The 4,809-nt window shown below is 47.9% G+C and overlaps 1 protein-coding gene across 1 annotated transcript in view; it reads left to right on the top strand.

Moving 5' to 3' along the window:
* The first annotated feature begins 208 nt into the window (after positions 1-208).
* Positions 209-4,809, top strand: part of LOC132474511 (serine/threonine-protein kinase PAK 1-like) — a 24,615-nt gene continuing 20,014 nt past the window's right edge. The window contains exon 1 of the mRNA XM_060075272.1: positions 209-386. The gene's annotated coding sequence lies outside the window, so the exon portion shown is untranslated. The remainder of the gene's footprint in view (positions 387-4,809) is intronic.

Here is a 4,809-nt window from a genome sequence, read left to right as displayed (position 1 = left end):
AGCTAGACGGTGAAAGAAGAGAGTCATCGAACCCGCGTAGTAGATGATTTCCCCCGTGTCTTTGAGGCGCACCCCACGGCTCCAGTGGGAATCCAGTGTTCCTATTGAGACCCTGTCCCCTCTTTGACGGACAGCCGCGTTGTCCAATGAAAACATGAAAGGGCTAAATAGCCACCAATGCGGGGCTGGTGTGGGTGCACGGGGCGGGCGTTCTGTGCAGCAGCTCTATGGACCTAACAATAGACTGGGATAGGCAAGTTTGCCATAAAGAAAAAAACGGTGGGGTGTAGACCACAGTAGAGTTGCCTGAATGAGTGCGGTCGTGCGTGGCTGTGAGTCTGGAATAATTGTCCAGGGTGGAATTTCCTGATCGAAATAGACAACTGGTGAGTTAGCCCCCCGTGTTATTTTTAACGCGTTTGCCGTTTTTAATTCAGCCGCGAAGCGGTGCATTTTAATGTCATGTGTTCCTGCTAAAAGCCGTGATGTGTGGGATATTGATCGTGGGGCTGCTCGGCGTACATTGAAGACACCGGTGCTCCGGTGAACGCACCGGTAGACCGGAGCAGGGCAGCGAAATGAGCCGAGGAGGTCGTACAGCATGAGGGGGATCCGATTATTCCGTGTCAACGGGCTGGCTGCTCGTTTTGCAGCAGCATTAGGTCAGCCAGGCCCCGGTAGGTAGAGCCTAGTTTTGGACCCTTCTGCGGGGACGACCCGCTTCGGGTATGATGACTCCGGGGCCGGGTTACCTCAGAGTTTACAACGTGGTGACGGGAACCAGAGCGGATAGAGTTCCCAGCGGATAGACACACAGGAGAGAGGACAGGTCGACGGGATATAGGAGATCAGCTTGGACGAATGAATGAATGAATTATAGTAGAGTCAATTGATAACTTGGGCTTCAGTTGATAAGATAGACCGAAGGAACTCAGGGTAACACCATGACGTAAGCCTTCTCGTATCTAACGTAACAGTGGCGTGATTCATCCACTTTATGTCTTGCTTGAGTCCACCTGACTCTGTCTGCTGCCCGGTCTAGGTTGGGTTCAAGCGCCTGTAGGACAGTTCCTAATCTTTCAATATTTCAGCCCCAAATTGATATTTAGTATTGGGGATTTTTTAAATTTTGTCCTGGAAAGGTCTTTTTTTTTAAATTTAGGTTTCAACAGTGTTGTTTTAAGAAATGGGACTAATTATTATAGCCTGTTGGTCTCATAGGCCTCTAACCTTAATCTGGGACCTCACATTTCAGAGCAATGGAATTCCACATTGGTTTGTACCAACACACTTCATGCCTCTCTGCCTCTGACCCCTTTGTGTTTGGCTTATCTACCCGCTCCCCTTTTCACTGTGTCATCCCAAGTCTGTCGGCAGTCCATTCATCACCTCACCGCGCCTGCCCTTTGCTCCCTGGGACCGGACACGAACTATAAACCGTCCGGCTGCAGTAAACCTGTAATTACATGACGCAGATTAAATAGATGTCCACTACAGGAAACATATACTCATCCTCCAGTTCCTGTGGTTCACTCTTGGCTGCACTCTTTTGAGTTTGAACCTCTTTCTAAAGGAGGCGTTCCCAGTGTGATGGCAGTTTATTTTTAAATGGACCCACAGCATTGCCCGAGCTGTTAAAATGATTTTGACCCGGCTGCCCCTGTTTCAAGCCAAACATGATTTTATAGAAGGGCTTCTGTTGAAGGCAGGCGGGCTGTGGGTCTGGACATCGAGTCTAAGGCCAGCCAAGAGCTCTCGCTCCTCGTGGCCCCGGGAAGGTTGTCTGGCGGTTGCCATGGTCACCCCAGACCCAGAGATTAGGGGAGCTGTTTTATGGTCTGTACGACAACAATCATCTGTCACTTTGACTCAGGGCTGGGGGGGGGGGGGGATGTATGTATGTGTGTGTGTGTGTGTGTGTGTGTGTGTGTGTGTGTGTGTGTGTGTGTGTGTGTGTGTGTGTGTGTGTGTGTGTGTGTGTGTGTGTGTGTGTGTGTGTGTGTGTGTGTGTGTGTGTGTGTCTACAGAGTAGTGGGACAGTGTTTAGAAGGAGACCCAGCCAACACCATAGCTTGGCTCTGGTGCCTTTAGCCACCGCAGTCAGGGAAGATTAACCTAGGATAAAGAGGTGTGTGTGTGTGAGAGAGAGGGAGGGTTTGTGTGTGTGTGTGTGTGTGTGTGTGAGTATGAAAGAGAAGTGGTGTGTGTGTGTGTGTGTGTGTGTGTGTGTGTGTGTGTGAGTATGAAAGAGAAGTGGTGTGTGTGTGTGTGTGTGTGTGTGTGTGTGTGTGTGTGTGTCTTAATCTCACCTGTCATCTGAGCTATTTATAAGGGACAGACAGACAGACTGACAGCTGGACATAGTTTGTTTGGGTTTTGAGTAAATTTGACCTGTTGCAATGCATGGCCAGCTAGGAACAAGACACACACAGGGCCTAAAAAAAAAAAAGTTTGGTTCCTGTTGGTTGTCAGTTGAGGTCATGGGTAGGTAGGGAATTTATTTTATTTTTTTATTTTACTTTTTCCAGCGGCAGCGAATGATAGGTAGGTTGTTTTCATTTAAAAACGAGAAAATTCGCTCATCCTTGTATAGAATGAAGAGGAGCTGTACAAAAACGTAATTATAGTTTGCATAAAAAAAAAAAAAAACGTTTTTATTTTTTATTTTTTTAAAGCTCATAAAATGATTTGGGTCGCACATAAATTGACAGGGTCGGTCAGAAACCGGAACCAAACAAAAACATTTTTTAGGCCCAGTCACGCTCACACTCACGCTCACACAGACACACATAGAAAAACACTCAGACACACACCGACAGTCCCCCACTCACACACACGCTCACCCTCACACTCTCTCTCTCCACCGGCCGGTCACACGTATGGCCGCGCTGGACGGACCAGCGCCGTGCCAGGAGCTGAATAAATGGACACACTGTCTGAAGGGAGGTTAGCACGGTTAGCCTGGCGTCTAGTGGCTCTCCTGCTCCACCAACACCACCACCACCCCGCCGCCAAGCTCCACCCCAGCCAGACCGAGGCGGAGGGGAACACCTCGTCTGAGACCGTTGGGGTCCGACGGAGAGCCTTCATAGGACATGAGTCCCAGCTTATAAAGGGATTGAACCGGAAATATAAATATAAATGGCAACGTTATGTATGATGCTATCATGTTATGTAATTACTGTGTAGTTAATGTGTGTGTTGCGTTGTGTTTGGGATTGTGTTTGTTCTCGATGTGTGGTTCACGAACTTTGAGCCACGTTAAGCACCTTGTTCCTCTGGTGTGTTTCCGTCTCTAAGCCTCTAAAGCTCCCACCTCCCAGGTTGTGAGGTCACAAATCAATTATTAAACCACAATACCTGAAAAGTATTAATGGGAAATGCCTCCAGTTGCACACAATCTTTATTGACATTCAGCAGATGGGAATCTGATGCCACCTGTCCTGAACTGGATTGCTGCATCTTTTATTCCCTTTCGATTTTCTGCATTTTATGATCCTTTTATTCGATAATGAAAATTAAATGGAACTGAAATGAAATTCAAGGGCACAATATCTCAGCATTTGAAAGCATGACAGCTGTGTGTGTGTGTGTGTGTGTGTGTGTGTGTGTGTGTGTGTGTGTGTGTGTGTGTGTGTGTGTGTGTGTGTGTGTGTGTGTGTGTGTGTGTGTGTGTGTGTGTGTGTGTGTGTGTGTGTGTGTGTGACCATATGGTGAGGGAACCGCCCACACATTGGGGACAGCCACACCCCCTAGACACACACTCTCCGTCAGGCGCTCGGCCTCCGTATCTCTAAGAATGCAGGGAGAGGAATGGTGACGCGGAGTTAGACGGAGATGTATGCACGCTTTAAATAGGAGTGAGGAAAACGGATTTAGAAAGCAGATCCAGGGCTTTCTAACTACCTGCCTCTGTCACAGTCCAACACACAGTCCCTCTATTGTTGTGTGAGAGCATTCCTGGGTGTGTATGTGTGTGCCGTCCTGTGTGTGTTTATGCAGGGACAGTACAACACTGAGGAAAGGTGACTGAGTCCATCTCCCTCCCTCCTCCTTCCCCACTGGGATGAATACTAAAAACGGCCTCCTCTTTGTTTTGACCACCCACCTTTCCTCTTTCTCATCCCCCTCTTGTATTCTCTTCAATCCTCCTCCTCCTCCTCTCATACTCCTGGTGCACTCTTATCAAACCTCCTCCTCCTCTCCCTCTCCCTCTGCTAAGGGGACAGTCGGCTGTGGTCGGTGATCGTGACTCACCAGAACCACTGAAGCAACTGTAATGCAATTAGCTATAAATACATTCATCCTCCTTTCTCTCTCTTTTCCATTTCCTTCCTTCGCTGCTGTCACCTTCCAGGACCTAGCTTTTAGCAAAGCCTGGTCATCGATCAAACATCTCTGTTTATCTCGAGCTAGCGTTTTTATTTTGGCACTCTAACGTGTACACGACTCTCTCAATCTGGTGATGGAGCCTTCCTTCCTTTCATTGGCTCATCTCTCTCTTCCTGTCTTCCTGTGTCCGTCTGTCTTCCAGAAAGTCACGATGCAGAAAGTCAGTTTACTCGCACACTTTAATTTGGTTGATCAGATTTAAGGTCATACTCTTTACTTATTAACTTACGATGATTTAAATGGGTTAGTCTTAATCTGAGTATTTAACCAAAGGACGTTGGGTCACCCCGGTCGCATTGCTCCTGCCCGTCGAGGAACACTTCACAATGTCTCTGATTCGGTTAACATGAGTGTGCATTTAAACGTGGTGGTGGGTTCGCTTCTCCAGAAAGACGAAGGGACCACATCAGTCATGTT

Source organism: Gadus macrocephalus, chromosome 16 (assembly GCF_031168955.1).
Source record: "Gadus macrocephalus chromosome 16, ASM3116895v1".
Lineage (NCBI taxonomy): Eukaryota > Metazoa > Chordata > Actinopteri > Gadiformes > Gadidae > Gadus > Gadus macrocephalus.
The sequence above is the reverse complement of the archived record's forward strand: the minus strand, read 5'-3'. Positions and strand labels throughout refer to the sequence as shown.